Source organism: Tachypleus tridentatus, chromosome 13 (assembly GCF_004210375.1).
Source record: "Tachypleus tridentatus isolate NWPU-2018 chromosome 13, ASM421037v1, whole genome shotgun sequence".
Lineage (NCBI taxonomy): Eukaryota > Metazoa > Arthropoda > Merostomata > Xiphosura > Limulidae > Tachypleus > Tachypleus tridentatus.
In genome coordinates, this window is record NC_134837.1 from 224718232 (window position 1) to 224742001 (window position 23770).

General features: G+C 32.9%; 1 pseudogene across 1 annotated transcript in view; it reads right to left on the reverse strand.

The window, feature by feature from the left end:
- The window catches only part of LOC143240913 (cadherin-23-like), a 77567-nt pseudogene extending 54231 nt beyond the window's left edge, over positions 1–23336 (reverse strand). The window contains exons 1-6 of the transcript XR_013022030.1: positions 23136–23336; positions 5258–5356; positions 4494–4577; positions 2027–2178; positions 1379–1441; positions 912–1001 (exon numbers count right to left, since the gene is read on the reverse strand). The product of XR_013022030.1 is annotated as a cadherin-23-like (transcript). The remainder of the gene's footprint in view (positions 1–911; positions 1002–1378; positions 1442–2026; positions 2179–4493; positions 4578–5257; positions 5357–23135) is intronic.
- Positions 23337–23770: the final 434 nt, after the last annotated feature.

The window sequence follows — 23770 nt, forward strand, 5'->3', positions numbered from 1 at the left end:
GTTTTAATTACAACTTCAAGCACTCTACTAGTAGCAGATTAATTGGATTTAAAGACAGTTAATAACTGAAACTCTTATCATGTTAGGCGCAGATAGCCTAGTTGTTTTGCACTACAAAACGTCAAACCAACCACTACCATTTATCTTGTTAAATCTACACCATATTGATCGTTTCTAGTTTCTTGTTTGTTTACTGTTAAACGCAATGCTATGATTTTTACCAGTATGAGCCCTAGAATTTGCCACTCAGTTATTGCGGAGCTTCCAGACGCAGATCTTTTTTATCGTATTATGTATTATTGACTGGGCTTTTGCCGCTGGCTTTGGGTTTGTATATTCTCACCTGTTACGAGTCATCGCATTTTACTTATCACAGCTGGGATATGACTTGTTGCAGGTCTCTTTCTATATTGGTCCTGGTATCCCAAGATGATTTATACATACATTCCACTGTTTTAAAATGCTATTAAATACAAAAGTTGTCCCTGTCTTGGAAAATTTTAATTCCCTATATAAACACACACGTCTATGATTTGAGTACAAAAATATTTTACGTCGGAAAGGTCTGTTACCCCTCCTAAAAGCGATAACATTTAGGTGGAATCCCATTATCTACGAACGTCAAACAATATTAAAATGTAATTCTGATAACACACTGTTCTACTGCGACCTTTTATTAACTATAACTGTCACACTGATTTGCATATTTAAAATCGTTTAATATAATGTACTCAATTCTGTATAAGTGGGTGAAATAGTGGATGAAAAGGTAAAAATGAAACAACGAGTAAAGTGTCAGACTAAGAATAAAATCACTTTTACGGAAAGTAAAATTATTTTTGTAACCCTGTAATATTGTTGTACATTCGTCTACCAAAAAAAAATACTGAAAATTGGTTTAATGGACTCACCTCGCGAATAGAGAGGCTTGAAGAGTAGCTTTTAAAGATAGGTTCGTTGTCATTGATGTCTTCTACAATTATTAACATGGGCTGTGTAATCTACAAAAAAGAAATGCGATAACAGAATATAATAAATGCAATACATTCCAACCGGAGACAAATATTGGAACACTATTCTTGACTTCGCTTTTTACAACGGGTTTAGGTCTAACTCGTGAATATACAACAACAACGTGTCTGCAATATGAAATATTTCCTACAAACAGGTGTTGATGTCTATTATTGTTACACCAAACTATACGGACATGGCGAATTCATCATATTAAATCTTCAAGTAATCTTAACTACAGTCAAACAGTATCAACTATTTATATAGTAGAGTAACTGTTAGCAGAAATTTTAATATTTTTATCAAACTAACTTGGAATGTTTTTCGAGTGACAAATGACTCTAATCTCACATTTTTCTATACTTACATATTGTCCTTCCGCAAGCCTGCCATCCGTTAGTGTAAGAAGCAACGAGTACGAATCTCGCATCTATAGTGACAGGAAAAATGAAACGTTGAAAAGTCTGTAAACTTACATAAAATGTTAGGAAATAAAAGTCACAAATAGTAAGAATTCAACGTTGAGTTTAGCTGGAAATTATGTGATAAAAACATTGCGTTTAAAGATATGGCTGTTTAAAATATTCAACCAGAACTATCTTTAAACAAGGACATTACTACAGTGTGTTCGGAAAGTCACTATGCACTTATATATTTATTAACAGACATGTTTCAATATAAAATACAGGAGGTAAATATGAATGACAATTATAAACAATGTTGAAAGTGACCCCCCTTGACATCAACACAGGCCTGGATCCTTCTTATTTTGTTTCTAAACACCGCTATCAGTCGCTGGCTTGAAATAGACTGAATAAAATATGATTACAAAACTGCACAGTGGCTTTCCGAACACCCTGTATAAAGAGTAAACATTGAAAACTATGAATAGTAGTTTTAAGATGGAATCAGGCTATTAAGCCTTTCTTTTCTCGGCTAAAATATAGTGATTTTTCAAAGAGTGAAGCTTACAATAATAAAAACTAAATGAAGAAATTAACAGATCCAGTCTTACCTCTCTGTCCAGCTCTTTGTTGAGAAAAACATCTGCCTGTTTCGGTCCAGTTCTTTCAACCCTGAGGATCTCCTGACCCACTGGATCTTGAACTCCAAAGGTAAGGGTGTCTCCGTCCACGTCTTCACCAATGAGCTGATAGAGAAGTGTTCCTAGTATGAGGGTAAAACAATATATAAGTTATAGACAATAGTTAGTAATAAAAAACACTTTATAATACTTCGATATGAAATATGAGTTAGACAATGATCAGTACCTTGTAAAGCTATATATGTATGTATATATACAGTTTTACAAGGTAATGATAGTTTCATCTGACTTAAAAGTTAGCTACAGAATTACGTAAAAAAAGAATAGCAGATTAACTATAAATCAGTATATTGTAAGTATTTATGTCTTTGTCTATCAGATATGCCATAATTCTGCACCTAAGTCTATCTAAAAGTAATGCTTTTCTGAGATTCCAAAAACGTACTATTTTTTCCTAACATTATTGTGACAAATACATGTGTGCATAGTTTCACGGATAACTCAAGAACATTGTGACAGAGTAAAGTACATAGTTCCATAACTGACTCAATAGTATTTTGACAGCATAGCATACATGGGTTGAGGAATAATTCGTGAGCGTTTTTTCAAGTTAAAAAAATATATTCATAAATGAAACGCTTTCGCAAATTATTTCATGTCATTTGGTAGATAATTTTTTGCTCTAATAGATGGTGTGTTTGATTTTCATATGTCTTTAATATTTGCTTTCATTTTCAGCTCATTAAATGGAATGTCAAGTGGACAAAATCGAGCATTTTCGACACCATCTGCTTTTCGCATTTAATTTCTTGCAATTTCGTTTAAAACAATGCATACTATATACCTAGGTATTACATGAAATAAAGTATCATAATAAATGATTTGGGTGTAATGTGTTCATGCATTGAAGTATTGTATAGTCTTGCATGTAATGCTTGAATGAAATTATTTAAAAACGCTCACGAATTATTCCTCAACCTAATATTTTGACAGCATAACATATATAGTCCAGTAACTGACTCGACAGTTTTATGCCAGGGTAAAGTATATCGTTTTAGTTTCGTAACAGATTCAACAACGCCGTATGAGGAGTACGACCAGTTAGGCCATGGCCTGGCCACTTTCTCATGCATAGCTACAACCTATGTATTAAAACTTGCTTCTTTTAATTTACTGAACCATATGCTCAGTTGTCAACCATGGGAAGGACGATAAGTTTACCCAATCCCAGTAAAAGATTTTAGATAAATATTGTATTCTTTTAAAACGTTGAACAGAGTCAACTACTACACCTGTGTAAAAAATAAGTTAAGTCATTGAGTCATCACTAAGTTCAGATTACGTAAATAAATTACCTAATTAAGCAGCAGCCCGAATACAAACCTCCGAGACATTTCGCTCTGCTATTACAGTTTCACGCCGCCAGAGGTCACCAAAGCAGCTATAGGTTGTTTATCAGGGGAAATACCGTGTGTATGTGAAATAACAGGAGATAAGTAAGATGTCAGCATTCTTATATTGTATTATTTTCCACTTATTATTCTACAAAATTACATATATATTTGTAACAAAAAACTTAATAATATGTTTGGACCAATCTGACTGCTTCAATTAACGTTTACTAAACATAATAGCGAAATAGAATTTGCTTTATTATATGGTTGACAAGTTTTCCATTTTAAACAATTCCTAATTTCGATTCTAGAAGATTTTTAAAAAGCAAGACTTGTTTTAAAAGCAAGTTGTGATTTAAAAAAGTGATATAATGTAATAAACACTCAGAATTTGGAATAGTTAGAACAGTTTCAATAAACCTCTATACGTAGGAAGGATTAGTCACTGTTCATTCGCTTTGTCAATAAACTGATAGATTTGTTACACGATATACCTACCAAACAGAGCAGCAAAAGCATTAACAACAAAAAAGTACAATTTGGCAACGTGTCATATAATTTAAAGATAAATACAGGGTATGCTGTTAAAGTACGTTGTTGCGTAGAGGTTTAGAAAATCACGTGCAGTAGTGCACTTGTAGTTCTTTTCAAACATGTCCATGCTCAACATCGATTTACGATAGTCGTTTAATTAGTTATTTCGATGTTTTAGTATTATTTGTAAATAATTCTCGTGTCATTCTCAGTTAACATCTCAGTTTCTTTCGTGATTCGTCATAGATCTAACGTCTTTACCTCATTTGTTATTTAACATAGATCCAACGTTTTTGCATCATTCATAATTTGTGGTAAATCTAGCGTCTTTATAGCTTACAAAGGTAGAATTCTAGAAATATTGTTGTTAAAGAGGGGAAGTTGAACACTGGTATAAAAATAATAATTTTTCAACTCTACAATAAAACCAATTAACGAGCTACGACTGAACGTACCAAATTAAAAGTATATCACACACTGTTATAGAATCACAAACCGTATGGACTTACCAACACTTTCTGGCCCTTCCTTCACTCGGACCACAATTTCGCTGACACCCACTAAAGAAAATCGTGGAGGTGTGTTAGCCCCAACTACAGGAAAAATGAGAGAAAGATAGCTTATCATTTAGGGGAATTCAATTGTACAAAAACATTTTTAACTGTAGTTTCTCTCGTGATATTCGAAATATTACGTCTATCATGACTATCAGTTTCTTTTATCATAGGGTCGATAGACTTTATGCGTAGCAATGACAATGGTACTTAATAAGTGCACGCTCAAAAATTAATTATGACGGCGTTTTGTTTTGAAAGATGATTACCATTCACTCTGATTTGTTTCTCTATCTAACAAGCTCCCAAACAAGGCAAGAAACCATCGCTAAAATACAAAACCAAAAGTGACCAACCCATCAAATCGTTCATCTTTCTTCTTATTGTTTCAGTCGAATTGACCTACCACACCTCGTAACCATCCTGTACTCGTGCATTTTACAAAGTAACATTAAATTTTAATACTGAAAGTCGTGTAGGGATGATGTATGTATCATCTCCTTATTATCGATTGCATCCTTTTTGACACTGCTATCCCTACATTTTACAAAATGTTTTTATTAGTTGTTTTGATATCGTTGAGAATGGTTATAATCGTTAAATCAAAACAGTGTACGGATTTAACTTACAGATAAAATAAACTCGGCGATAACAACTTCAACGCAAATCTCAATAAAACAAAACAACAAGAAGAACAAAATCACTCGTATACAACTCACCAACACATATACACCATTTTAACACCACCAGACACCAGGTTGCTCTAAGAACTATGGACTTCTGCATAGTTCCATGGTACCTTCTCGCCCTTCCCCGTGCTGAAATATTGAAAAAAAAAAAAAGCATTTTAACAGATCTTCATTAATTGAAAAACACATGCATTATAAAATAACGAGTACATTGTCGTATTATAATTTGTGTAAGAGGGATTTTGAACCGCATCTACCAGAAGAGCTTTGTGGTATGAGAACATGAAAGATGAAACTGGAAACATTACATGTGACGAGATTCTGACAGTTGGTCCCATCTCCTCGTCGTCCTATTTTCCTGTTACTTCTAACTAGCGCTGTTTCACGAGCTCCATTCGTTTTAACAATTAAAGTTCATTGCGCTTTCAAGGAGTTTTTGGTTTGTTGTTTTTTTTTTCTGTGAGAAGATAAAACTTTTTTAAACGTAGCTTAACACGTTTCTAAGAGCCGGAAGGGCAACTTGTGTGTCTCGGTTGTTCTTAAGCTATAATTGCCCTGTATTTTACCACACAATCAAGAATCTAAGGTTTGTTCTTCGTTACAAAAATTTAAGTCGTCTGTTATTACTCACAACTTTAAATGAAAATTTCTCACCATTTCATATGTGTATAAATAAACTTTTTCACCTTTGTAACTTAACTCTTCACCATCAGGTTTTAGCCTCGACTTTCCTACAGAAAAGGTCATTGGGGTTAATCCTATATTTGTTCTAAAATATTTATTCGACACATTCCTTGTACATCCATAACTTTGTTGGTTACAGAATCCCGAATAATACACGAGACATATAAAATATGTGGAAAAAAATTCCACCAATATTACAATCAATCCCACAAATTCTACACCGAACATGAATGTTTTCGCACAACATTTTTATCAGTTTTTGACACTAGGTGCTGGAAACAGGCAAAAAAAATAAAATTACTTAATATGAAGCAATGTTTGGGATCAGCTAGAAATGAACGCTACAAAACAGGTCTTTAATTTGAGGGTTGTTATATTTAAGTACTAAACGTTTATAGCGAGTTCCTTAACACTATAAATATTATTCCGTATCAATAACGCCTTCTAGACATCATTAGATTTGGGCTGGGTTGTAGACATATATATATATATACAGCACTTTTAGTTTTCTAAATGCTGCTCTTCACGCACTCAACCATTTCAAACTTAAATAATACATTTTTTTCATTTGATTCACTCAAGTGATTTTTAAGTGAGATTAAAATAAATGGACAGTGATAGAAAATTTACTGTACCGAAACCTAATGGGAGTGGGAATGCAAAGAGCCAATGAAATCTTAGTAAAACTTTCCAAACTATCGGAGCTCACAGGAGAGTGAGATAAACAGAAAACCCCTAACTAATTGTTTAAGTACATTTCCCGTGACGAACGTCCTTTGTCCTTTCTGCTAATACCTTAAAGTTTAAGCATAAGACAGGTCGACGGTCGCTTCTTCCCTACCATGACTTCTTTGATAAATTTTTTCCTTCAGAAAACGATAGGGGTCTTCACCTACCGAGTTTACATAGAAAGAAATACATATTTTATTGTAATTTTTAACGCTGAATTCAAAAATATAAATAAACATTTAAATTTTTTATTCTACTTAAGGAAACTAAAGAAGTACTTTTTAGCATTACACGCATATCTATCTATTTGAAAGAACTGCAAACATCAAGGCAATAGAAGGTATCTAGTGACGATGTAACAAATTCAATGTGAAAATTTATAAATATTCTTACATATTTGCTTGAAGAGATCATAATTTTCATGCTTACGACGCCAAACGAACTCACAGAAATAAGGGTTTGGGGTTTGTTTTGAATTAAGTACAAAGCAACACAACGGCCTATCTGTGCTCTGCTCACCACAGGTATCTAAACCCGGTTTTTAACGGTGTACCACTGGGGACCCACAGAAATAAGAGGCAATCATGTTACGATTGGTTCCACAGTGGTGCTTGTTAAGTCTATTAACCACATTCCAAGTAGATTCAATTTGCAGCAGATTTCAGAAATATAAACTAAAATTAGAAGAAATGATTATTACAGTTGGAAAATAAAAAAATGTTTTTCATTTTTTAAATTATTTAATTACATTTTTTTATTTACGTGCCTCCCAATGGCTCACTGGTATCTGTTTAATTACTTACTTTTCTTTTATATTTCCAAATTACTGTGAGTTAAATGGAAATTTTGTTTTCATGAAATTACATAACTAACTCACTAAGTTTAAATAATCGAAAAAATATCATATATTAAAAAGTAGATGTCGCTCTTTAAATTGTGACATTTGTTTTGTTTTTATAACGGAAGAAGCTGGGCCGTCCAACGTATATCGAACATGAATTAGCTTTGTATAAAGAGATGAAGGCTTCTATCTTTCCTATCTGGTATGTATAGCTTAGTCACTCAACCGATAAATGATTCCGTTTTTTCACAAATGGTCAGGACTGGACACTGATTTGAATTTTGTGTAGTAAAAACTAAACTAGGCCAAAAGGACACGTTTTTTTTCTATGCGACACAGTGTCCACACAGGTAACAAGCTGTAGGTGAAATCTAGTATTTAAAAAAAAAAACCACTAATATGCCAGAATTTCCTGCCAAATCACATAGCGACGTTTATTAATACCGTGCTACGACTAGCATGTGTTTAGTTGGCCTGCTCAAATGTGAATTTTTTTATAAGTTACGTCATAGTTCAATAGCGTTTCTCACAGCAACTGAATTCTATTAATACTCGGACATACAAACACGTTAGCGAGAGCACTATTTGTAACGGAACAGAAATAGTGCACACAAATGATGTTGAAATAATTTCTCGTATGGAGGGAAAATATTTTTTCACCAAGATGTTGATAGTGTCTTTTCCCTTATCTTCGTATAAAAACGTGGTTTGCAAATAAACCAAAATCCTCTGTGGAAGTAAATATGAGTTTCCAAATGATTAATGATTTTTCTTAATTAAATTAGCAAGTTAATATTTCATCGAGTCGCTAGCCGCAACTATTTTTCTCACGCTACATTAACAATCATAGCTACTGCTATTATTTTTCAGTAATAAAAGGAAGTTGCTATTCTAACGGAAGTTGTTTTTCTTTCTTATTTAATTCAAGAAAAGTTAATTTTGTTACGGAAAATTTAATGTTTTATAGTAAGTACACGTTAATTTATGAAGATGGCACAAGAGGGCGATACAGTGGGTAAACATCGAATATAAAAATTTCACTAAAGTGATGACGTTCATAAAGCATCTTATTTAACTTAAAACGTTTGTTGTGGAGGTAAAATACCACATTAAAATATCATGTTAATGCGAGAAAAAATTTAGTTAATTTCAATTAAAAGATTTTGCTGACGCTTTAAAACTAATACTACTAGAAACCTAATTAAAATTCAAACTCTAAAAGGTAGGTAGAGCTGACGTCTCAAGTCTAATACTACTTGTCATGTCTTTTAAACTTAAAAATGTTTAGCATTTAGTCACTCTTTTATTATTAGGAAACTTTTTGAAAAGTTATTAATGTTAAAATCAAATTATTCCTAAATATATCGTTGAATTTTTATTTTTGGGGAATAAACACCGTTCTTTTTGTTTTATCTGCGTTAGAAATGTTGTGCATAGCTAGCTACACAAGAACAATCTGCGTACATCAGTTCAGAATTTTGAAGTTAAAGACTAGAATGAAGACAACAAAACACACCACTCTTGTGATAATCTTATCTGAACTAGTAGTGGGGGTGGACAATCACACATTCACCACTCCATAGAGCGAAGAAAGTTTTTATGCTAATGGGATATAAACCATAAACCTTGAGATTCATAGACCGGGGTTCGCTAGTGCTAACCACTATGCCACGCGTGGCCCCATACCATAAAATAAACGTATTTTTTTTTAGTATTACCAAAAAGAAATTTTAAATAAATATTTGATAATGTAACTTTTGTGAAATAAACTAATGGAGTTTCTTTTTATGACCTTTAATTCAATCATAATTTAACTTCTTTATAAATGTCATACCTAAAAAAACTGCATCGGTACTTATTTATAATAAAAATATTTAAGGTGATTTATTTGTTGTTATTTACTTCACTTAGGTATATGTGTTGGTTTCAAAGGGGAGATTTTAGTTATACGTAAATATATATATATATACCTAACCGATGTCACCGATAGATGGATATTCGAATATTTTACAGCAAACAATAAAAAGGTGTTGGAAGGATGAGATATTCTATCCTTGAACTTTGTTAAAAGTTTCAACAAATTATTTAAATGAGAAGAAAAAAGCGCTAAATGGATTTGGTACTTGTCACTGCCAAGATGTTTACATTTGAAAAACCTTTTCACATCTTGTAATCTTGTCTTTAAAAATTCAACCATGTTATTGGAAATAATTATTTTTACAATTTAATGCAATTCTAATCACGTAACATGTCTAGGATCCATTTTCACAAAGAGATAAATTTTATTGTGATTTTAATGCAGAAAATGCACTATCTTCTTCATCTTGTACTACAAATACACTGTTCTAAGAATTTTTTACATGAACAATCTGTTGTCACCATTCTTATACGAGAAATACAGTTATCCTGATTTTACAGTATAAATACCGTTATAAAGATTCTTACTTTCTAATTATACTTCATTACATCATTTGTGCACTAAAAATAGTCTTTTAGATAACTTACACAGGCACTGATATAAGAAAATCGAGTTCTACTATAAATTTAAATCTAACTGTTTGTTCGACTTACTAACTAGAATGTCAGCATAGTTACCTTAACTAGGGTGTGTATCCAACAATAATTGATTTTTACCAAAATAAACTACTTCTGTATTGGCTCTAATGCAGCTTTAAATTTACTATTATTGGTTGAAAATGTTAGGTGAAAATTAAACTTGTATAATTACAATACAGCAAACTGAATTGAATATATTTATTAATCAAATTTTTGAAAACAGATAATTTTTTATATGTTATTTACCATCATTAAAGCCTAAAAGTTCGGAAGATCACGATGGAATTTTATAATAATATAACCTCGTCATGCATAAAAGCCAGTAGGTGTCGTCTATAAAAACAGAACGCTCCATCAGTAAAGAGGAAATATGACACCAGACGATTTCCGTCTATCCAGGGTGAACGCTCAGCCATTGAGCAGGGTTTTGCATAGTCAGTGAAGAGTGAAAAGTGAGGTTCAAATGATTTGAAACATCTATCCATATATAATCGAACTAGAGGTTCACCAAATACGAGAAATAAAATACAAACGATGCATTATGTGTCGGAAAATGAAGATCTTAACTGAAAAGCAATTAGAGAATTTAATTAAGTAATCTATATGCAAAATTTAAATGATCGACACACTTAAATATATTATTTTTATATAATACTTCGAAAATTTAATAATTAAAATATATCACTACTTTTTATCCTAACTTTCATTCATAAAATTAGCTCTATTCACATTTAACAGGCGAATCAGTATGGTCAGGTGGGTTAATGCATTAGACTTCTAATCTGAGGGTCGCGGGTTCGAATCCCTGTCACACCAAACATGCCCGCCCTTTCAGCGGTGTGGGGCGTTATAATGTTACGGTCAATCCCACTATTCGTTGGTAAAAGAGTAGCCCAAGAGTTAGTAGTGGGTGGTAATGACTAGCTCTTACACTGCTAAGTTAGGGACGGCTAGCGCAGATAGCCCTCGTGTAGCTTTGCGCGAAATTCAAAACAAACACGCTTATTACTTCTTATTGATATTTCCAAACATTTTTCCCCTCATTTTATTTCAAAATCAGGAATTTTTCGTTGGTTGCAATTTTACATTATCAAATCATTAGATTTTTAGCAGATACTTTTTCTATGTTATTGCGGCACAACCTGCTAGGCTGTTAGATTAGCCTCAGTTATTGCATATTTAAACAATATAATTATGTTCTACTAGCAGAAACACTATTCGACGGACAGCTGTTTGTGCTAGTAATTAATAATTGTGGAGTTCATTCATACTTCATTGTAAAAAAAAGAATTAGAAAAAATTAACATTTTCTAAAAGGTTTTTTTGGGGGAATGGGAGTTCTGCACGGGAAAATTTTTCATATTATGTGGATACAAACTATAATGTTTTATATGTATTAAAAACAGTGTACCTTTCATTTGAAATATAATAATTTTTATGAACTCCATTTTTTGTATTATATTTACAAATTACAACAATAAAAATATATTCAAACCCTCACATATAGTCCTAGTGAAAATCGTGTTCTTGTTGTGAGGAAAGTATTTTTATTTTAAACTGTGTTCTGTGATAAAGAAATAGTTGTTCCACATGCTGTAGTTATTTTTCTCATTGTCTAAATTGTAAAGTCAATGCTCCTATTGCACAGAAATCTACAAACAGTGCCCAGCATATCCACTAGTATGTTTTCGTATCGAATGGCATGAACAAGTTTCATTCTCCAGTTGCTAGTAGTACGCGATGGTCGAATGTAATATCGTGGTAGTAACTTGTGTTGCTTTTCCATGCAGAGAGATTTCTCATATTACATACTGTGTCCTGGGTCACTTGGACAACTTTTTTTTTTAATTGACCTTTCCACTTGTGAATTCTAATATTTATAAAACATTTTTTCTAAATGACCCTGATGCTCGAAGTTGGACCACATTCCTTTGTTTCCAGTGTCAAAAGACATGCAGTCTTGTAAATCCTAAATCCTAGACATGAACACAGTTTTATGAACAGAGTGTATGAATATTTTGTTTCGGAAAGAACTGTTGTATACCATTCCTAAAAGTGATAACTTTTCTGTTGCATTACACCATACCTAGGTAACACAAAACAACATCAAAACATAGTTCTGGTACATGTCATTCCCTCGTGACTTTATATATGTAGTTGTCAGGTGCCTTGCTGATTTACATATTCTGTGACAAGGCCTTTTGCCCCAAACCAGGGCAAGTATATAATAATGGTTGAGTTCATATTCAGGTGTGTATGTTTTCTTATAGTGAAACCACATCGGGCTATCTGCTGAGTCCAGCGAGAGAAATCGAACCCCTGATTTTAGGGTTGTAAATTCCTAGACTTACCGCTGTACCAGCAGGGGACAAACAAATTGAAATGGTTTTTGAAAACAGAGCTTAGACTCGATGAACCTTAAAGATTCTTCTAACCTTAAAAGATTCTTCTAACCTTAAATAGAAGCAAGGTAAAAGAGCTCTAAACCGTCACACACTTTCACAAAATAATTTTCTTGACACTAGAAATCCAGCGATTCTGAAATGTTGATCATATATGTAATATTCCCCAGACCTCCACCATCGTCAGGAATACAAAACCTATATGACAAGCGTGTGGTTATATATCATCCTCATAGCTTACAATGAGTTTAAAACCTTAAAGCAACTGTTTGTATGAGCATGCTTTATAGTCACTCTCTACTTGTCACGTATGTTTTAACCCCTGATAAGGGTAACGTAAATCTATCGTAACGTCAACCAAATAACGAAAAATATATAGTGCGTTTGAAACGTTCGTTTTGCTTTTATTTTAGAATAAATAAACAATTTTGACAAAATTTATGCTAGTCTGCAAAACCACAAATTACAATAACTGCTCTGCCTTTGTTGCAATTTATCTTTCTGCGATATATATATATAATATACACATATATATATAATCCCGTGACCCCTCGCAGGCCAGACGAATGTTCTACACACTGAATTCAAGGTTTAATCTTTTATCGTTTTCTGACAAGTAAGCTTGAGCTATTATATTTAAATAACGCTCAAGTAATTTTTCCATAAATCTGATAAATATATGCTAATCTCCAACTATCCCTTTATGAAAACAATATCATTTAAACTTTTATCTTACGATAAAATACTTTAAATCTTGTTGCCATCAGATACTCTAGCAAGTGTAATTACAAATTTAAAGTAGTCGATAAATTTTGTAATAAAACATTGTATTCATTAAAGTGTTGGAATTATATGTAACCTTACTAAGAGCTGAGGTAACTAACTAGCTTATAAGAAAGTTTGAAGAATAAATAGGACAGTACTAACATAAACATCCTTTCGAAACGAGCGACAAAGAAATACTTTTGTTTATATTTAAGCACAAAACTACACAATGGCCGATCTGTGCTTTGCCGACCACAGTATCGAAACCCGCTTTCTATCGGTATTAGTTCGCAGATATGCTGATGGGGGCGGGGGGCAAAGAAATGTTTTACAATTACTTACTCCTTGCACAATCTGGTACCAGGATTAACTGTTTGGAAAAAAAATTACTTACTCCTTACACAATCTGGTACCAGGATTAACTGTCTGGAAAACAAATTACTTACCCCTGACACAATCTGGTACCAGGATTAACTGTCTGGAAAACAAATTACATACTCCTTACACAATCTGGTACCAGGATTAACTGTCTGGAAAACAAATTACTTACTCCTTACACAATCTGGTACCAGGATTAACTGTCTGGAAAAAAATTACTTACTTACTCTTTACACAATCTGGTACCAGGATTAACTGTCTGGAAAACAAATTACTTACTCCTTACACAATCTGGTACCAGGATTAACTGTCTGGAAAAAAATCATTATGTTACATTTCTTACATCGTCATTTTTTTTTCGTTCTTGCAAAGAGGTTAAAATTACTGAAAGTTATGTGTAAGTACAGCACAATCCAAGTGATTATTGTTGACAATGGACTTCAACAACTTTGACATTCGAATATTCCAAGATGAAGGCTGCCGGAAATGGAACGACCAACAGGAAGTGCTTTCTTTATGTTGTGGTGCGGTTGCCCATGACAACCAATGCACACCGTTATACGTGCTATTACTATATTTTTTGTTCGTTTTTAAGGAGATATCCGACAAAAAAATCCTATTTAGTGAAGATATTTTTTTCGAGGTGGCGTATGTGACTTGGTAGTATCAGATGTGGAGAATATTTAACAACTAATCTAATTTACAATGTGTTAAATTAATAATGCAAGATAATAAACAATTATTACAAAGAACCATGTTTTTTTAATTCAAACAAGTTTTTATGGGTTGTACATAATGTATTAGCCCCATATGACTTGGCGTAACCGAACACAATATGGATTATTTTCCTGTTTGTTTTGGCTCTGAGTCAATATAATTAACTAGACTAATTTCTTCATTAGTTTAAACCGGGTTTCGATACCCGTGGTGGGCAGAGCACAGATAGCCCATTGTGTAGCTTTGCGTTTAGTTACAAACAAACAAATTATCGGGTTTTCACAAATAATGTAACGTTTGATTCCGCCTGTTGTTTTGCCGATATTCTGAGGAACTGCTATCTGCTCAAAAGCTCAAGCTTTAAAATGTTTTTATACTCCCGAATTTATCTATCTTACTGAATAAAATAGGTGGTGCTGTATTCTTCTTTTTAATCCAAGTAAAGATTGCTAGCAGTATGAAAAACTTACTAAATATATTTCAGTGATTTCCAAATAATCTGCAATTGCGTATAGGGTATTGATAAAAAAATAAACCATAAAATTTAACTATAAAATAAAAGATACTTTATTATAATTTACCAGTAGGCCTAAGTATTACCATATAATTCTATTATGATAATAGAACTTACAAATAGAATGCGGAATATTATTGAAGTCTCATGGTGAGTCAGTGGTAAGTTTACGGGTTTAAAATGGTGAAATTCCGAGGTTTTTTACACACGGTAGACAGAGCGAAAATATCCCACTGAGTAGGTAACACTGGGATAACGAAACAAGTATTATCGTTAAATAAAATGTGAATTGTCTCCAGGAATTATTTTTATTATTTTCTATAGCTAACTATGAATTTTTAAAACAAACTTTATTGTACATAAAAAAGCTATTTTAGTTTTAAGAACTACCTTGAAAAGCCTCATGAATAGACATTGGATTATTTCGTTCAGAATTTTCACTCGAAACTACAAGCAGGCTGCCCACCGATATAGTCGTTCCTGATTTTGAACAAATAAGCTATGGGAAAGATAGATAATCTGTTAACAGATAATTTGTTAACCTTAAGATGACCTAGAAGGTTGAAACGTTGTTATGTACTTTATTTTAATTAAAGTTTTAATACCTGTACCAGCTGTCTTTAGAATACATTTTTTTACTTCAAGTAGGTTTCTCGTCATCATGAATCAATACTGTCTTTAGAATACATTTTATTACTTCAAGTAGGTTTATCGTCATCATGAATCAATACTGTCTTTAGAATACATTTTATTACTTCAAGTAGGTTTATCGTCATCATGAATCAATACCTCCGCCTATTCTTGTGATATTCTTATTTAATCAAAAGTTCGATTTTGCATTCACTTTTATAGGGCATCTACGATCCCAAAGTGTTGAGAACGTCTTTATGGAAATGAACGTGAACCGAACCATGAATCCTGTGACGGATTTACTATTATGTATCTATTTCAATATCGAATTTTGTTTAAGTTAAATTGTATTTATAAATGTACATAACTTACACTGTTAAGTCTGCATTGCGAAATTCCCGTCTATTCACAAAAGTTATATAGGATTCCGAAGTATTAGAATCAACAATCTATGTGTGTGTGCGAAAACACTAACGTATCGCAGGTATTGTTGTGCAGGATAAGCTTTCTAGAAACTCTCCTCACGCCTATAAATGTAACCAACGAAACGCGAAACAAACTATATATGTTATTGGTTTAGTGTATCATAAACCACGAAAACTATAACTGTGATTAATGCTTATTAATCAGGAACTTCAGTTATATTGACCTGATATATTTATAAATTTCGAACATTACAAACCATTTAACCTCAGTGGATTCACATCGAACATTAGTATTTTTACAAAAACATACATTATTTAACCTCATCGGTGGAAGTTATCCTGCTCAGTTGTGAATTCGAGCCCACTATTCGATCACATCGCAACAGTTTGTTTGTAGATGCTGTTGGTTACATCCTACCCTCTAAGTGTATAAGTTCGGAAGATGGACAGAACTTGTGTGAATCGAAACAAACTCAATTTTGCTATGGAGTTGAAATTGCACATTAAAACGTCTTTGTTCATGTGTATCCAGCTTTAAAATTCGTACAACTCGATAGTTTACAAGATTAACAATAATAAAACAAAAAATTAAATATATCATCCCTTAATATTTTGGTTTGATTAATTACAAGTTGCAAGTGTGAATTTTAATTTGTGATGCCTCGTGCTGGTTCATTACTTAAGGCAGGTGCCAAATTTTGCATCTGAATTAAGGTCGGAAAACTTATGACCTTCTATCACTGTACGCAAAATTACTCCCAGCCCCAAATAACAACAAAAACGGATTGCTTATTTCCTCGGGTTTTAGTCTATCCTTGTTTAATAGTACAGGAAATCCCTTGGTATGGCTACAAATGTCACGCAAATGTAGTTAGTGTGCATAACGAAAGGCGTTAAGTATGATTAACTTCACAATGAATTTCTTTTTTAACACCTGTTTGTGATATTTTATTATAAACAAAAACATCTCATTTCACGTGAAGCGATACCTAACTTCTGTTAGAAACCTCTTGCGTTGAAGAACAGATGAAAACCATTGTTTTGACGAGGTTGTAACTGTTGCATGTCCTTCACAGAATGATTCCGTGTTCGTTACAAACTAAGCCAAGAGTGAATGATAAAAGGCAAATATTGTTGACTCCATAACGTCATCCTTGAGAGAAATATTAAATAAAAACAAAGTAAAACTTGTCATTACATGCTTTAATATTACGATTTTGTTTTTAATTTTGCACAAAGCTACACGAGAGCAGTAACAGACTAGAGGAAAGGCAGCAATATCACCCACCGTTAACTCTTGAGCTACTCTTCACTAACTAACAGTGAAAGTAACCGTCACACCACCACGGATGAAAGAGCGAGCATACTCAATGACAGAATTCGAACCCGTGACGCTCAGATTGCGAGGCGAGTGCCCTAACCATCAGGCCTCAATTGTAGTTAAAAAATACGTTAAATGAAATGGAATACTATACCGTAAGATATCCTTCTAAAATTAAATTATTCATGGGTATTGGTAAAGACTATAAACGCTACGCTTATTTCAAACAACACCATAGCCAAAATTAGATCTTTCTTTTCAATAACAATACCTCTCATAACAGCTGGAAAAACTATAAGAGTTAATATATTATTGTGTTATTTTCTTATTGAGTGAATTACGAATCAAAATTATATTTATAAATAATTATTGCGAGCTGTTAAGAAAAAATTTAATCCATGCAAACAACGCTACCTAAAATGTAATAATTACGTTCAAATAATATAAAAAAATATGTACATGAGCGTCACTAGGAGAAGGTGGCGTTTATTATTACCCCCCACAGAACCTCAAATGGAATTTTTATGGTAATGTAAAATTAAACCTAGTGTTGCAAAACTGCCCAATGTTGCTTCATAACATTATGTTCATAACGTCTTTCGTTTACTAATGTGTTTCTTCAACCTAACATGGACATTGCTGTGAACGATGTTTTGGACTGTTATTGACTAACGGTTTACTTAGGCTTTCATGTATTTGTGTTACACTGTATGAGAAGCGAGCCCCCCCTCTCAGTGAAATAAGTCTTGGCGATGCGTATGATACACATACATGTATTATAACAGCTAGGGGTACAGTGCTGCCGGAGTACAAATGTGGAGATGACCCCTAAGCTTAAAAAAAACCCTGAAAATATGTATATAAGAAATAAGTTACACAGTTTATACCAAAATTTACGTGTCTAATAACTAATATTTCACTGTATCAAAAAAAGATTTGTTGTTCAAAACCACCTCGTATCCATTAGTAGAACCCACACTAAACACAGCGCATTCTGTTACTCTCCCTCAGGTGCTAACGTCAGGCACCTTGCAACCTCTTTGGCTCAAGAACAGGTGTCATAGTGTTAAAATTGTGAAATGTTTTTGCTCATACGCCACGTTCTTATAAAGATACACGAATATTGTATTGAAAACTTAATAAAACAGATTTTACAAATATACTGTATGTTTAAACCAATACATTTTAAAAAGATTTATTACGTAATAGACAACGAAAATCGTTTTTTTTTTTATATTTTGTATTGGCAGAATAAAAGGTGTGCAAAGCATTATAAGAATCTGACTTTTTAATACTGTATCACAGTTACAGTGACATCACATATATAAAATGTGCATTTTTAGAACTTGTTGTAATGTTAGTGATTTTTTTACTTGACACTTTTTTGTTACTTGGACTGGCATGGTCAGGTGGTTAGGGAGCTAACCACCCAACCTGTGACCCGTGAGTTCGAATCCCCGTCCCACTAAACCTGCTGGCGTTTTTAGCCCAAGATTCCGGAGTGATGGTGTTAATTAACAGCCTTCACTATTGACTATCTCTTCTGAATTAGGGAAGGCTAGCGCAGAGAGGCCTAGAGAAGTTTTGAATATGTTAAATTGATGCAGTTAAGTATATTACTTAATGAATAACCAGTGTACCAACTAATAAATAAAAACGACACAAAACAAGTCTAAACGACTTCAAAATATTAATAATATAATTTGAAACTAAGAGTATTCAAAGTGTTAGTTTTCAAGTTTATTCTTTCTATTATCCATAAGAACATGTGTTAACTGAATACCAGAAAGAATAAACTTGAAAACTAACAGAAAGAAGGAGAAAATCATTCTTTAAAATATATTTCCTTCGCGAAAAAAATTAAATGAAAAATTCCTAAAAGAAGAAGGAAAATAATGAATTACAAGAGGAGAATCTTTTGTTTAAAATCATTTTGTGTTCCGATTTGTTACAAGCGCAGTTTCACAATTTCGATGTACTGTATGGTTCTTGTCGATACTTAAAGAACACTTGGATGCACGATCTTTAACGATCTGGGAATCTAATCAAAGCCTTCATTACACAGGCCTGAGATGGTTTTATTGTCTTAAATTTTTTACTTGTTCTACAGTAATTCCTGTGCCCTGTATCTGAAAATAATATCCATCACGTGCATATTTTCACAAAACATCCTTTGTACTTTCACATAAGTAAATCATATTTGTTGAAATCGAGTCACATTTTGTTATGCCTAATATATTGATAACTACTGGCTATAGATTTCTCTAGGCCAATCGCAACATGAGAGTCTTGCCGGTCGTTCTTGTATCCAAACGTAACAAATTTCATAATAACGAAAATGTTCTTTGTGATAAACAAAATAATTTGATTTGAATAGTTTTTTTTTTTTCTGATTTGTAAAAAATCTTTATGTGATAGGAAAAAATATTATTTTCGAGATGTGCGTAGCTGAATTATGGAAAATCCGTTTTTAAAACCAAAAAACTCTTATGAAGTTTAAACTTGCAGGTCTGTGTTATCATTGACTACATAAAGTCGCCAATGTATTTTAAAATGTATTAGTAAAGTCCATGGTACTCTTACGCCAACTTCTCATGTGAAGGATTTACTATCATTATATATATTTTAATTCTGACGTTTGTTAAGTTAAAGTTTTATTTAGAAATGCACATGACTTACACTGTTAAACCTATGTTGCGATACTCCCTCCTATTCACTAAAGTTCTTGAAAAGTTTCGAAAATGACTGTAAGAATCAACAATATATCTGTGTGTACGTAAGCACTAATGTATCGTTTTATTGTTGTGCAGGCTGAAATTTCAAGAAATTTTCCTCACGCCTGTAAATATAATCAACGCGACACACTAAAAGACAGTATATATTATTGGTTTGCTATAATTAGTGTAACATGAAACTCGAAAACTGTAATTAACGCTTATTAATCAGGAACTTCAGGTATTTAAACAGGAATGCTTACAGATTTCGAACATAAAAACCATTTAACTTCAACAGATTCATATCGAACATTGGTATTTTTTTACGAAAACATTATGTAACTCAATCAGTAGAAAATTTCGATAAAGAACGTAGAGTTAGCTAGCTCCCTATTAAGTAACTTGCATCTACATCAACAAAGGATTAACTCGCTCATCGTGAACCCTCGATAAGATATCAAGGAAGTTCCAGACGAGAAGTGTGTGTTTTCTTACAGCAAAGCCACATCGGGCTATCTGCGGAGCCCACCGAGGGGAATCGAACCCTTGATTTTAGCGTTAGAAATCCGGAGCCATACCGCTGCACTAGCGGGGAGCCCAGACGGGAAAGAAGACTTAATATTATTTGTAAGTTTGTAAAATTGTTGAACACAAATCATTATTGTAAATTGTATTACTGTTCACATATTACAATATGTTTCAGTGATTAAAAAACTGTGTGTGTATCCATCTTGTTGGCAAGTGGATACATGTCGACATTTAATTAACTTCTAAATACAAATTACAAGTTAACTCAGCTTCAGGCTATTTTAAATTGTAATACGTAACACTCATATCTCTAGTATTATGGAGAAACAAAAATAGGTTTAGTCGTTTAACTGGCAACAATTGTACATTTTATTATAATATGCTGTACGGACCGGAAGTAGTTTAGTAGTTAGTGTATAGTGTTGCTACTCAAACAATCCGAGGTTCTCGCCGGAATGTAGCTGAAAACACTTGGCACTTTTAGCTCTGAGGGTGTTATAAGAGTAACAGTAAATCTCGTTATTCGTTTCAAATCTATATAGTCCCTTTATGGTGGGGGATCTGTTGGTTGGATGCCTTCCCTCTGGTCAGGTATATGAAGAGGAGGAAATATATTCTGTATAACTGTTATATGTTCATTCAATAGTGTAAAGGCTAACTCAAAACAAATATTTTTAACTTAATCGAGCACAGTTTGCAATAAAGTTGTAGAAGGCTCTGTTTCATTTGTTTTTAAATTTTCGCGCAAAACTACAGCATGAGCTGTCTGCGCATAGTTGTTCTTGATTTTGAACTAATTGGCAAGAAATTCGCAGTGTGTCAACAATATCTACTGCTATCTCTTGGGCTATTTATGTCTGTCCTTATAGTGGGATTTTAAAGGTACCTTTATAATACACATATAACTTCAAAAGAGCGGAATGCGTTATCGTGGCAATGGGCCTCAAACCAAGAATTCTCGAATTCCCAGTGTGACACTAAGTCAAATAATTAATAAAAAACACGTTGCTATAATATTACGTGCGTAATCTAAAACACTTTTCAATTAGATCGCTAGTCGTTAGTGTGACAAGTGCTATATTGTATATCTAACTTTCAGGTGTCGTCTGGAGACAACAAATAAAATGGAATACCCAAATGATCAGCTCGCATTAACTGATTATGTGTGTGTGGTTTTAAACTACTCCTCATTTTATCAACAATAATAGTTCCTGTGTTATTCTGAACATACCATTGATCATTATATTCTTCTGGTAGTCAATGACTCTGATTATGTATCTCAAAATGGCTGGTATAGGTATTAAAATCTTCATTAAAATAAGTTTTGACTTTCTTAGGTCATCTTCAGTTTAACAAAGAGAGTTGAGATACATTTTTACTTCAAATGAGTTTCTCGTCATCACGAATGACTGTGATTGTTGTTCATAATTCATATATTTTTTGTTTTCATGAATAGAACACTTTCAAGTTACTAACTATAAATATGTCAAGAAGTCGAAGTTATTATTCTATAATATATATATATTTTATATAAATAAAAACTTTTGCCTTTACTGTATTGTTTTTCTAATTTGGAATGTTCAACATGTATTTATCGCTTGCATATCTACAGAGTGGCCCACCCATCCATATATCTTATAACTTTCTGGGGATGCGCGAATGAAGCCACTTATTTAAGAATAACTTGTCCCCATGCAGTCACACATCACCATTTTAGGAATAAGTAGTCTGCATGTAGCCACACTTCACCTTTTAAAAATAACTAGCCTTCATGTAATCACACTTACCTTTTTAGTAAAATTAAGAAGTCTTCATGCAGTCACACTTCACTTTTTTAAGAATAAGTAATCTCCATAAGCTAACCCTTATCTTTGTAAGCATAAAACTACCAATTCAACCAAGTGAAAAGCAAAAAGGATGATGCAGGATGATAATGCCAAAAAAGTACAGAAACAAGGTAAATGTAAATATAGAAAAATCTCTACATAAGTAACCTAATATTTTGAACTAAGCGTTGACTTTCTATCAGCTGCATTAATTTAAGTTTAAACAGAAGCATTTAAACTGAATAATACTGTGAAGTCTCACAATGGGTGATTCGCATAAACTCGTAACATCGACTTAATGGCTACGTATTTAGTTATTTTTGTATATTTATTTCTACCCTACTTCTGTACTTTTTGTCATTGTTATCCCTATATCATCCTTATTGCTTTCAATTTTTTTATTATTTGATTTTCCCCTCTAAAGTATACCAATCAGTATTTCATAATGAATGACAGTTGCAATGAATGCAGCAGTTTAGGCCTAACAGATTGAACATCGTATGTTAACTTATTGAGACGCTATATTGATTCTGCACTACCCAAGTTAAAATGCAACAATTTGGTATGCAAGTCATTGCAACAACTTCAAGCATAGAAAAACTAGCTCTTCTGACGCCAGAATCTAGAAAATGAGCAAAACAAGTGGTTGTTACGCTGCTCGCCGATGCTCAACCTTATCGATGTTTATAGCTAAACTGGAAATCTTAATATATTTGAGAACCAAAATGAGATATTTATAAAATTATCTTAGATTGTTATCAAACATCTGTGAGACGATAATAAGCAATAGGTAATGTGCGTCAGCCATTTCTACCCGGCCCATTCCTACATACTAAACACTACCTATTTATTAAGTATAAATAATATTCATACCTCACCTTCATCTGAATTCGTAGAACGCATGTGATTAAGTTTAAAATTATTCATCTTTTATTGGTGGTAATCACAATTTCCATCCGTTTATCACCCCAATTAATCCCTAATTTTAGAACACTATTTCCAAATACGTTATAACTGAGGACTGTAAAAATGCGATATCAATTTTGGTCATGTCAAAATAATTTGACCGAAGCTGACTATCTATAATACTTCTACGTAAAAGTTAAGTCGTAATATTTCGTTAGACTCGATATTGCAGGCAGGACACATTTCTCTCGAGGTAGTAACAGTATAACATTGCTCGTGGCTATTTAGACTCAGTTCTGTTCCGCCCAATGCCTGCAGGAATATAATATTTGTGTAAAACAGGTGAAACACACACGAAAAAAAAAAAAGGTTATATTTTAAACACAACTCAACGCGAATGCATACTTTCTTTTTTACTAGTTTTTCGGTTGCCTAGGAAACTAAGCAGAGAGGGTGAGTCACTTATCAACAGCTGTGGTGACAAAGTAAATGCTTCTTGTAATTTCAGATGTTTACTGCTCAACTGCTTTTTTTTTCTATTAAATAAATAAATATTTATTTGTCAAGTGGTTAGAATATCAAAGTTTGATTAATTTGACAATATTAT